The sequence below is a fragment of the Harpia harpyja genome, chromosome Z, assembly GCF_026419915.1.
Source record: "Harpia harpyja isolate bHarHar1 chromosome Z, bHarHar1 primary haplotype, whole genome shotgun sequence".
Classification (NCBI taxonomy): domain Eukaryota; kingdom Metazoa; phylum Chordata; class Aves; order Accipitriformes; family Accipitridae; genus Harpia; species Harpia harpyja.
The window spans coordinates 48,117,906-48,131,398 of record NC_068969.1 but is presented as its reverse complement, the minus strand read 5'-3'; positions in this window follow the sequence as shown (position 1 = coordinate 48,131,398).

The following is a 13,493-nucleotide window of genomic DNA, read 5'->3' as shown; positions in this document are numbered from 1 at the left end:
AATATGCTCACTTTTACTGAGGCTTTTTTTTCCCCCTGAAATGTTGACTTAAAGTTTTCTTCTTGCAAATAATTAGGCTTTGGCAATTCTTGATTCTTCAGCATTAGCAATACTTACTAGGTGAGCAGTAAGCAGCCAAATAACAAGACCATGTGGCAGAAGACCATCAGGAATGTATCCAATGATGGCATTTTTAGATTTGAAAAGCCGTTAGCCATCTTCAGTCTTAGGAATTCCCGCCACAGACATTTTCACACAAAATCTGACCTGATACTTTTTACTGAAAAGGTCTGGAAAGAAACAGGAACAATCTGGTAAGTTACATGAACAGTCCTGGATGTATCACAGCACAGGCACGCTTAAGGGACATCCAGAATATATTGCAATATTCTTCAGGATGCTCTAATTTTTTATCATAGAGTTCTAGATAGTACTAGACTTGAGAGGGGAACAAAGCCATTGCTTTTGTACTTAATTTAGGAATATCCACTGGATATTTTCCATTCATTTTTCATATATGTAACTGTCCATCACCTTTTCAGATCCAATTCTTCTAAAAGTTGTGGTGGGTTGACCCTGGCTAGGCACCAGGTACCCACCAAAGCTACTCCAGCACTCCCCTCCTCAGCTGGACAGGGGAGAGAAAATACAATGAAAAACTTGTGGGTTGAGATTAGGACAGGGAGAGATCACTCACTAATTACTGTCATGGGCAAAGCAGACTTGACTTGGGGAAATTAGTTTCATTTATTACCAATCAAATCAGAGCAGGATAATGAAAAATAAAACCAAATCTTAAAACACCTTCCCCTCACCCCTCCCTCCTTCCCAGGCTTAGCTGTACTCCCAAATTCTCTACCTCCTCCCCACCAGTGGCACAGGGGGACAGGGAATGGGGGTTGGCGTCAGTTCATCACACATTGTCTCTGCTGCTCCTTCCTCCTCAGGGGGAGGACTCCTCACTCTTCCCGTGCTCTGGCGTGGGGTCCCTCCCATGGGAGACAGTCCTCCATGGACTTCTCCAGCATGAGCCCTTCCCATGGGCTGCAGTTCTTCACAAAATGCTCCAGCGTGGGTCCTTTCTACGGGCTGCAGTCCTTCAGGAGCACACTGCTCCAGCGTGGGTCCCCCGTGGGGTCAAGAGTCCTGCCAGAAGACCTGCTCTGTGGGCTCCTCTCTCCATGGGGCCACAGGTCCTGCCGGGAGCCTGCTCCAGCACGGGCTTCCCACAGGGTCACAGCCTCCTTTGGGCATCCACCTGCTCCGGTGTGGGGTCCTCCGTGGGCTGCAGGTGGATATCTGCTCCACCGTGGACCTCCGTGGGCTGCAGGGGGACAGCCTACCTCACCATGGTCTTCCCCACAGGCTGCAGGGGAATCTCTGCTCCGGTGCCTGGAGCATCTCCTTCCCCTCCTTCTTCACTGACCTGGGGGTCTGCAGGGTTGTTTTGCTCACATATTCTCACTCCTGTCTTGGGCTGCAGTTTTTGTTGCATAGGTTTCTTCCCCCTTCTTAAATACGTTATCCCAGAGGTGCTACCACTATCACTGATTTGCTCGGCCTTGGCCAGTGGTGGGTCCATCTTGGAGCTGGCTGGTATTGGCTCTGTTGGACACAGGGGAAGCTTCTGGCGTCTTCTCACAGAAGCCACCACTGTAGTCTCCCCCTGGCTACCAAAACCTTGCCACGCAAACCCAATACAACAGTTTTCTAGTTTTCATTGATAGTACTATTCATGACTACAGTTTATGTGAATTAGGCATTACAATAAACTTTCCAGTGACATCTACACCATTTGGTTACATGTACTACAGGTGTCAGCAGAGAAGAAATAATCTTCCTACCTAGTCTGAAGAAATGTATTTCACCATTTGGTTCTCCCTTTTCCAGAAGAATAAAGGTTATTGCTCTTCTAATCTAATCTTTAAAATAGCTTCCAGCTGCCCCTCTTCTTAAATTATAAATTTCATCTGTTTAAATGATGGTTTTGCTCTTCCTGAGCATATCAGGTCATGCACTGAGGATCAGTGATTCCAATTCTAAAGTTTGCCTTAAAGACAGTATTTTATATCCTTTTCTCATTTTCAACCTCCATATAAAGCATGCTCTTACTGAAGTTCTGTTTTATGGTAAAACAAACAAAACATTTAAGAATACTTCCAAAGTATTCCAAAGTGTAACCAAACAACCACAAGAAGAGTAATTCAAGTTACCCTTTTAGAACACACATTATACTTACGTGCCATTTTAATCCCTGCTACAAAGGGATACAGCTATTATTTACCACACTCTGTGCATGAACAATCTGCAAGTGTTAAAACTGATGCAAGACAGGTTAAATAAGAACTAAATAAATGATTCTAAGTCAATTAATAGCTACCCTAAAGTTATTCATTAATTAATTCAGAAACAAATATGATGCATTTTAAGCTGAAAACACTGGAAACAACATTAAGTTAAAAGTACCAGTTATTTTTTTAATTGGGATTATATTTATAGAACACCCTCCAACACAAATAGTGAATGAAACAATAAAAGCTTCCAAGCAGAAGGATCTTCAGGACTAAGCTATCATGAAACAAGATGCCTGAAAGGAGAGGATAATTCATCACTGTTTGAATTGTATATGACCTGTTCTCAGCTATGCACATGATGATGCTATTCTATCTTGTTAGAGGTGACAAGGGGAAATCTCTGAAGCTATCACAACATGCTGTGGAACCTCAGTATTGCCACAGTACAGCCGACTGACTACTCATCTGATCTGTAATGGGAAATAGAATGTTCCCATTCTATTGGGAAACAGAATGCGTGCCTGATGAGAAAGGACTGATTGCCTTGAGTGGGGTGAACCTGCAAGTGGTATAGACCACTTACCAATCTCATCACCCTCTCACCTTATTTGAAAGCTCACACCCCTAGCATTTTTAGTATAAACATACATTATTAAAAATAATACCAAAGCAAACATTGTCTCTCTATATTCTTATTAAGGAGAGGGCCAAACATCGAAGACATGCTAGTTGTAATATCCAGAGCCTTAATTTGGCTTGGCCACTAGAATGATGGAAGCCATGTAGGAACAGATACCTAACATGTAGATACACAAAATGATCAAAGAGGTAATTTTTGCAGGAATAACTCAATCCTCTTAGTTGTAAATTTAGACAGAAATGCAACAAGTACAGATCTTTTGATGTTAACAGAAATAAATTTTAAAATGCTTATTTAAGAAAATGAAGTAAAGAAGGCAGAGTAAGTAACCTTTTGTAAAATGAGGGACAACTTCATATATGGAGACAAAATTAACATGCGATATCAATGGGAAGTGAAGCTGGGATTGAAAAAATAGCCGAGCCAAGGAAAATTAGTTAATAATTATGAAGAACTGTTATAAGCCAATAGCCTCTAAAACAAGAATATAAAGAATATATGATTTTGACTAAAGCATTTAATAATGGTAGTCATAATTTATTAATTCAGTAATTCGTTTAACCATTGGCTATATGAAGAAAGTTTCATAACCGATGCTAACTTAAATATTGTACCTAATATTCACTACTTGATTTGCTTTTATGAGCTACATTATCATTTGTATTCACATAATTTTAGTTACATTGTTTCTTTAGAGATGTGGGATAAGTGAAGATAGTAATGAAGCACAAGATACTGGATGAACTCTATTTTCTTCATGGAAATTGGATTACAAATTGACAAATGAATCTTGAAAGAGCTACAGTTCTAATTCTATTGCTAGAAGAGAAGCATAATGATGTTAATTTGCCTAACGTGCATTAAACAAACTCAGAAAATGGAAAAACACATTGACTTTCATATAGTGTTAAAGAAACTGACCGCAGTTGAAACACAGTCTGTTCTATGAATAAAACACTTCGATTTTTCTTAGTGATGATTTTTTGACTGTTATATCCTGGGGGTTTTAATTGTATATTTTTCAGATAGGTTAAAAACCATCTCACAAATTATTAAAAAGGAGTGCGCTGCATGGCAATAACATTTAAAATCTTATTAATGCAATCATTGTCTTTATATGGTTCTGTTTAGATGCCCTTCCAACTCTAATATATTTATCGAAGCCTGACAGTCATTAGGTTGTCCCAGTTTGGGGTCAAAAAATGCCTTTAGAAAAAGGCATAACATATTTCAAGAAAGCAGATTTTACTGAACTGAAAGGATAAATGGGTAACGTTTCTTTGGGAAACATGTTTATTAGAGAAGTGGTTTAGGAGAATTCGTAGGTCCTAGAAGAAACTAAGAATGTACAAGCAAAGTATTCCAGTGCAAGGAAAGGGAAGAATAGTTCTAGATAAATTAGCTCTTCAATGGTCTAGGCTAGTTACTAAGGAGGAGTATGAGAAGCAGTCAAAAATAGAAGATGGCAATAGAATCATAGAATCACAGAATCATTTCGGTTGGAAAAGACCCTTAAGATCATCAAGTCCAACCATAAACCTAACACTGCCAAGTCCACCACTAAACCATGTCCCTAAGTGCCACACCTACATGTCTTTTAAACACTCCAAGAATGGTGACTCAACCACTTCCCTGGGCAGCCTGTTTCAATGCTTGACAACCCTTTCAGTGAAAAAATTTTTCCTAATATCCAATCTAAACATCCCCTGGCGCAACTTGAGGCCATTTCCTCTTGTCCTATAACTAGTTACTTGATAGAAGAGACCAGCACCCACCTCACTACAACCTCCTTTCAGGTAGTTGTAGAGAGCGATAAGGTCTCCCCTCAGCCTACTTTTCTCCAGGCTAAACCACCCCAGCTCCCTCAGCCGCTCCTCATAAGACTTGTGCTCCAGGCCCCTCACCAACTTGGATGCCCTTCTCTGGACACGCTCCAGCACCTCGATGTCTTTCCTGTAGTGAGGGGCCCAAAACTGAACACAGTACTCGAGGTACGGCCTCACCAGTGCTGAGTACAGGGGAACAATCACCTCCCTGCTCCTGCTGGCCACACTATTTCTGATGGAGGCCAGGATGCCATTGGCCTCCTTGGCCACCTGGGCACACTGCTGGCTCATATTCAGCCGGCTGTCGACCAACATGACCAGGTCCTTTTCCACCGCGCAGCTTTCCAGCCACTCTTCCCCAAGACCCAGCACTCAGCCTTGTTGAAGACCTCATACAGTTGGCCTCGGCCCATCAATCCAGCCTGTCCAGATCCCTCTGTAGAACCTTCCTTCCCTCGAGCAGATCAACACTCCTGCCCAACTTGGTGTCGTCCACAAACTTACTGTGGGTACACTTGATCCCCTCATCCCAATCATTGATAAAGATATGAAACAGCCCTGGCTCCAATACTGAGCCCTGGGGAACACCACTCGTGACCGGCCACCAACTGCATTTAACTCCATTCACCAGAATTCTCTGGGCCTGGCTATCCAGCCAGCTTTTTACCCAGCAAAGGGTACACCTGTCCAAGCCATGAGCCTCCAGCTTCTCAAAGAGTATGCTGTGAGAGACAGTGTCAAAGGCTTTACTAAAGTTCAGGTAGACAACATCCACAGCCCTTCCCTCATCCACTAAGCTAGTCACCTTGTCATAGAACGGAAGCAGGTTGGTCAAGCAGGACCTGCCTTTCATAAACCCATGCTGACTGGGCCTGATCACCGGGTTGTCCTGTACGTGCCATGTGATGGCACTCAAGACGATCTGCTCCATAACCTTTCCCTGCACCGAGGTCGTACTTACAGGCCTGTTCTTCCCCAGATCCTCCTTCCTGCCCTTCTTGTAGATGGGCATCCCATTCACTAACTTCCAGTCAACTGCGACCTCCCCAGTTAGCCAGGACTGCTGACAAATGTTTGAAAGGGGCTCTGTGAGCACCTCCACCAGGTCCCTCAGTACCCTTGGCTGGATCCCATCTGGCCCCATAGACTTGTGTGGTGACTGAATTAAGTGCTCAAGCTATCTGTATAAGATTCCATTTATTTCACTAAAAGGATCAAACTTATATATGTTTCAGCAAAGATCTAGAAAGAACTACCGGCATATAGCCAATACTACTAATACAGGAGCGCATATCTAGCTCAGCTGGGATGTTTGCCAGTCCTCAGAACAGTTAAAGATAAAAACATTCCATACACATACTCGCGACTGTCTTCAGCCACATCTTCCCAGGCATACGCAAGGCCATCCTCCAACCTGACCTTGTAAAGCTAGTTCTTCAAAGGCTTGGCAAACATGCAGCACAACAAATTCTAACGTTCACTCTTGAAAACAAATGCCAGGTGTTCTGAGCTGCTCCCACAAGTTGTGTGTGTCTAAGTGGTGTAGCAGGTCACTACCCATTTCCCATTGGATTACGGGGGCTTCATTCAGCTCCCTGCCCTGTTTTCCAGCTCAGGGGGCTGGGTACACTGAGAACAATTGGTCTTACTATTAAAGAATGAGGCAAAGAAGGCATTAAGTACCTCAGCCTTTTCCTCATCCTTTGTTACTGTGTTTCCCCCTACATCCAAAACCACATGGAGATTCTCCGTAGCCCTCCTTGTGTTGTTCATGTATTGATAGAAACATTTTTTATTGTCTTACAGCAGTAGCCAGACTGAGTTCTAGCCGGGCTTTGGCCTTTCTAATTTTCTCCCTGCATGACCTCACGGCATCCTTGTAGTCCTCCTGAGTGGCCTGCCCCTTCTTCCAAAGGTCACAAACTCTCCTTTTTTTCCTGACTTCCACCCAAAGCTCTCCGTTCAGCCAGACCAGTCTTCTTCCCCGCTGGCTCGTCTTTCAGCACATGGGGACAGTCTGCTCCTGTGCCTTCAAAATTTCCGTCTTGAAGAACATCCAGTCTTCCTGGACTCTTTTGTCCTTCAGGACTGCCTCCCAAGGGACTCTGTCAACCAGGCCCCTAAACAGGCCAAAGTCTGCCCTCCAGAAGTCCAAAGTGGCAGTTCCGCTGACCACCCTCCTTACTACTCCTGAGAATTGAAAACTCTATCATTTCATGATTGCTATGCCTGAGATGGCCTCCAGCCATCACATCACCCAGAAGTCCTTCTCTGTACACAAACAACACGTCCAGCAGGGTGCCTTCCCTAGTTGGCTCACTCACCAGCTGTATCAGGAAGTTATCTTCCACACACTCCAGGAACCTCCTAGACTGTCTTCTTTGCTGTATTGTATTTCCAGCTGACATCTGTTAAGTTGAAGTCCTCCATGAGAACAAGGGCTAGCAATTGCAAGACTTCTCCCAGCTGCTTATAGAATATTTCGTCTGCCTCTTCATTCTGGTTGGGTAGTCTGTAACAGACTCCCACCATATCTGCCTTGTTGGCCTTTCCCCTGACTCCTACCCATAAACACTCAACCCTTTCATCGCCATCGTCAACCTCTAGATAGTCAAAACACTCCCTAACATGTAGGGCTACCTCACTGCCCCTCCTTCCTTGCCTATCCCTTTTGAAGAGTTTATAGCCATCCATTGCAGCACTCCAGTTGTGTAAGTCATGCCACCATGTTTCCATGATTGCAATTGCATCATAGTTTTCCAGCTGCACAATGGGTTCCAACTCCTCCTGTTTGTTGCCCATGCTGTGTGCATTGGTGTAGATGCACTTCAGCTGGGGTATTGATCCTGCCACCTTTTGGGGGGGGGGGAGAAGCTCTAATTCCTATGTGACTGTTTTCAGGTGCTTCCATGGTTTCTAACACTTCAACAACGCTTGTGTCTTTGCTGCTGCATGAATCTCCATCCCCTGTGTCCACTGAGATGGCTAGGGTGCTGTGGGCATTAGTCCAGGGACATTTCAAATGTGCTCCAGTGTACTCAGTCGTATTGGGTTTGTGTGGCAAGGTTTTGGTAGCCGGGGGGAGACTACAGTGGTGGCTTCTGTGAGAAGACGCCAGAAACTTCCCGTGTCCCACAGAGCCAATACCAGCCGGCTCCAAGATGGACCCACCACTGGCCAAGGCCAAGCCCATCAGTGACGGCAGTAGCACCTCTGGGATAACGTATTTAAGAAGGGGAAAAAGCTGCTGTGCAACAAAAACTGCAGCCCAAGACAGGAGTGAAAATATGCGAGTGAAAACCCTGCAGACCCCCAGGTCAGTGAAGAAGGAGGGGGAGGAGGTGCTCCAGGCACCGGAGCAGAGATTCCCCTGCAGCCCGTGGGGAAGACCATGGTGAGGTAGGCTGTCCCCCTGCAGCCCACGGAGGTCCACGGTGGAGCAGATATCCACCTGCAGCCCATGGAGGACCCCACACCGGAGCAGGTGGATGCCCAAAGGAGGCTGTGACCCTGTGGGAAGCCCGTGCTGGAGCAGGCTCCCGGCAGGACCTGTGGCCCCATGGAGAGAGGAGCCCACAGAGCAGGTCTTCTGGCAGGACTCTTGACCCCACGGGGGACCCACGCTGGAGCAGTGTGCTCCTGAAGGACTGCAGCCCGTAGAAAGGACCCACGCTGGAGCATTTTGTGAAGAACTGCAGCCCATGGGAAGGGCTCATGCTGGAGAAGTCCATGGAGGACTGTCTCCCATGGGAGGGACCCCACGCCAGAGCACGGGAAGAGTGAGGAGTCCTCCCCCTGAGGAGGAAGGAGCAGCAGAGACAATGTGTGATGAACTGACGCCAACCCCCATTCCCTGTCCCCCTGTGCCACTGGTGGGGAGGAGGTAGAGAATTTGGGAGTACAGCTAAGCCTGGGAAGGAGGGAGGGGTGAGGGGAAGGTGTTTTAAGATTTGGTTTTATTTTTCATTATCCTGCTCTGATTTGATTGGTAATAAATGAAACTAATTTCCCCAAGTCAAGTCTGCTTTGCCCATGACAGTAATTAGTGAGTGATCTCTCCCTGTCCTAATCTCAACCCACAAGTTTTTCATTGTATTTTCTCTCCCCTGTCCAGCTGAGGAGGGGAGTGCTGGAGTAGCTTTGGTGGGTACCTGGTGTCTAGGCAGGGCCAACCCACCACATCAACACATTGTGGAGCAGACCGAAGGACCTCACTAGCATACCGTCCCTCAAACATAGGCTTGCCGCTCCCAGGCTTATCTCTGGCGAGCCTGGTTTTATTCCTTTCCCCCTTCAAACCTCGTTTAAAACTCTTTCAATGAGCCCTGCTGTTACGGATGCACGACTAACCAAATCCAACAGGTGTTAAAACTCAGATTTATTCTTCAGCAAAAGTTAGTTAGAAGTCCGGTAACATCTTATAAAACCACAGGCTCAATGATGTAAAGAGAATTAATACTACACGGCCGACTTAAGAATTCCCAAGATTTAAAGTGATGGCTCAAAACGCGCGTATCACCTAAAAGCTGAGGGCTCTCTCCCTCGAGGAGTTACCTCGGGCGGTGCCCCGACCCGAGGGGGAGTCCCCAACTGCAGACCTGCTGCTCCAAGGAGGACTGCCCACGTGTCCTCCGGCGGGACCCCATTTATACCCCTGTCGAATCTGACCTGTGGTCATTTAATTCTATTGGCCAGGAGGGTCACCTCGGTGTACCTGGCGCATCTCGATTGGCCAGTTCAAATTTCAACCTGCAGCCTCCAGGGTTTCCTTCCCCTTCTCCCTTCCTGGAGAAGTTTCATTTCCTGCTGGCAGGATGGGGGGGGCGGGATGTACTGCCACACCTGCTAACTCCTCCACAAAAATCCTTTTCCCCCTTTAAGACAGGTGTACCCTATCTGTCGCCAGCAGGCTGGGTGTTGTGTAGATTGACCCATGATCAAAAACCCCCAAATTTTGCCAGTCACACCAGTCTCAGAGTCGGGTATTGATCTGCTGGGCCTTCCTGTTTCTTCCTTCATCAATTCCTGCAACTGGAAGGATAGAGGAGAACGCTTCTTGTGCTCCTGATCCATTAACCAGTTGTCCCAAGGTGGTGAAGTCTTGTTTGATTGCCCTTGGACTTCTTATTGCAACTTCATCACTACCTACATGAAAAAGCAATAATGGATAATAATCCAAGGGCTGTACCAGGGTAGGAAGTTTCCTCGTCACATCTTTAACCTGGACCCCAGGCAGGCAGCAGACTTCCTTAGGAAGTGGGCCAGTCTGCATATTGGGCCTTCTGTTCGAGTCAGAAGAGAGTCTCCTATGACAATGACCCGTCTTTTATTCTTTATGGAAGTGATTTTGACGCAGGGTATAGGCCACCTTAACCTTGGTGACACCTGCGACCTACATGAACCATCGTCCTCATCATTGTTCGGTTCCACTTGCAGAGCCTCGTACCTACTGTGCAAGGGCACCTGGGAAGGTGGGGTGGTCACAGAGGAGACGCACCTGCTGTGCCTGGCAGGAACTTGCCACCATAGCCCCCATCCCTTAAGTCACCATGTTCTGCTGGGTGAAGAGAGGATAGGGAATCCCCTGTATCCTGTGTCCTGTCTTCCTGACAGGTCTGTCCCAGCAAAGGTGTGGTGTGATTCCAGTAGTCTCTCTGTCTCTCTCGTACTCCCTGATACTCCTCAACCCACTCACCTCCTCCCAGAGCTCTGTCACTAAGCGGAGGAGTTCCTCTCCCTGGGCACACCTCCCACAGCTCTGCTTGCTGCTGCCGTCCCGTACTGGCATAAGAGTAGGACACAGCCTGTAGCCTGGCACCTGGACAGGCGAATGTGTAAGATGAGATTCAACTAGGCAAGACTATGAAAGGGTAAAAAGAAAACAGTCTTTGGTGAGGATAGGAAGAATAGAGAAAGACTTGGTGTACTGCAAAACAAATGAAGCTGATAAGACCAAGGGGTCCTACTGTCTTCTTAATGTCTTTTTTATCTTCCCCCCACGCCCCCCTTTTTAAAAGTCTTTACTGGGAAAGGTTAATGGTGATGAGGCTCTTGGCACAGTTAATACCTGTAATATAGAGATAAAAGTCAGGCTAGGGCCAGGAGAGAATGTCTAAGGATAAAGTTTCATGAGGTAGGTGACCTGATTTAATGGCTAGCAGTTGCCAAAAGGGGAGATCCCACATGCTTTGCCATGTGCAGACACAAACACCCATAAACCGGCATTGTTAGCCACATTCTCTCATTCTGTTGTGCTGGCTCTGGCATTTGTCTGACCCTGTGCTGAACCAGCTAAGCTTGCTAAATGGGCAAAAAGCAAATCCACGAACAGTTACTAGAAGAAGTGATTGTTTTTCCATCAGTAGTTCACAAGAAGAAAGTAGAGAACATGCAGGAAAACACGCAGTAATTCTGTTGTAGAAAACACTAAAGCAGCCTGCCCTGGTGTAGTCTACCCACCTGCAGACACTATCAATGAAGAAGGGTGAGGGCTAATTAGGCTAATTAAGAGTTCAGAGAAGGGCAACCAAAATTAATAAAATCACAGAAAACATGACTAACAGAGAACTCTGGGACTTGAGATTATTTTTTCCAAAAAAGACTGATGATAAAATGACAACAGTCTTTATTCAGGTAAGCAGTACGTGGAATGTGTTCACCTGATTTGTGTCAATATAAAACAATGCTAGAGTCGCATAGTAAAATGTGACCCTCGCCGAATTTATATAATCTTTAACCACTTTGTTGGTCCTTATATAACCGCAGATGGAGGGGAAACAGCATGTATATAGTTCTTTTTTTGCTAGCTCAAAACTGGTTTTGAGCTGATTAACTACAAAGTGTTAAGCAAGAGATCTTAAGGGAGAACTGAGGCATTTGTCATGGTGTTGAACCATGTTGTGAACGGGGTGACCCTTGGTATGTGTGAGTATGGGGTGTATTGACATAACTGTGTATAAGCAATTTGTTATATGCATTTGTTAAAAGGGAAGTGTCTGTTATGTCTTGCTGTTGAACTTGTTTGGGTTTTGGTAGCCACAGCTGGTGTTGTGCAGGGTGTTGGCTGTTACACAAGATGTCCGCTGTTGTGTCTGAGCAGTGGGGAGCCTGGTCGGAGATGCATTGCCTGAAGGGCCCCTCGGTTGCTGGGGTGAGTTCGAAAAGATACAAAAAGAACTACTGCACCTGCGCAGCCAGGAGGTGGAAAGTTTGTTAGGAAGAACACGCCTATTATGAATATGTAACTAATGCTAGACTATAAAAGAAGCTGTGTTGTTTTTCATTGCGTGTGTGTTGGTGGAGCAGAGGCTGTGGGCACGCCCAGCGCTGTTTGCTTGCCTTTATTCATTTAATAAATTGTAAACTTTAATTAAAATCCTGTTTGGGACTAAATCATTTATCACAAGTACATAATAAAGCAAAAAGAATTAAAAAGAAAAGAAGCTGACTATGAAGACTGTCTTTAGAGGAAGATACCAGTCTGGGGCACTGGCCTGCAGAGAAGGAAAGAATGAAAGTGGAAAAATCTTTCACGGGATTAGGAAGGTTAGAAAGACAAAATACGGGAAAATATGAAGAAAGGCCAAAAATAGAAAGGAACAAAAAGTGATGAAATATGGGTGACTGTTGTGAGGAAAAGGACGTGCCCACTAAGGGATAATTTTACTTAGTTTTTTCAGCCAGAAAGCACTACTGGCTTTAATTTCTAGAATAAACTTATTTTTTTAAATATTTATTTACTGATACAGCAGTTTATTCTGGTTACAAACTGCAGCACTATGATATGGAATAAACTCATGTAAGTCACCAGAAGAAGACATTATTTCCAGGAATCACACTGTCGTGGTTTAACCCCAGCCAGCAACTAAACACCACGCAGCCGCTCACTCACTCCCCCCCACCCAGTGGGATGGGGGAGAAAATCAGGAAAAGAAGCAAAACCCGTGGGTTGAGATAAGAACGGTTTAATAGAACAGAAAAAGAAGAAACTAATAATGATAACACTAATAAAATGACAACAGAAATAATGAAAGGATTGGAATGTACAAATGATGCGCAGTGCAATTGCTCACCACCCGCCGACCGACACCCAGCCAGTCCCCGAGCGGCGAATCCCTGCCCCCACTTCCCCGTTCCTATACTGGATGGGACGTCACATGGTATGGAATACACCGTTGGCCAGTTTGGGTCAGGTGCCCTGGCTGTGTCCTGTGCCAACTTCTTGTGCCCCTCCAGCTTTCTCACTGGCTGGGAATGAGAAGCTGAAAAATCCTTGACATTAGTCTAAACACTACTGAGCAACAACTGAAAACATCAGTGTTATCAACATTCTTCACATACTGAACTCAAAACACAGCACTGTACCAGCTACTAGGAAGACAGTTAACTCTATCCCAGCTGAAACCAGGACATTATTTTTTATTTTTTTAAAACTTAAGTTTAAGTTTTAAAACTTATTTTTTTAAATATTTATTTACTGATACAGCAGTTTATTCTGGTTACAAACTGCAGCACTATGATATGGAATAAACTCATGTAAGTCACCAGAAGAAGACATTATTTCCAGGAATCACACCAAGAGAAATCAACTTTCAAGGAAAAAAAGGTGCCAGGTAAATTGTACATTTTTTGTCATGTTCTGTGATCATGTTCCCTGCCTAGCCAAAATTACTTTTCAGAGGTCTGCCTTCAGGTCTTCTTTAAAAAGCATCTACAACCTGGTTTGCAGAAGCT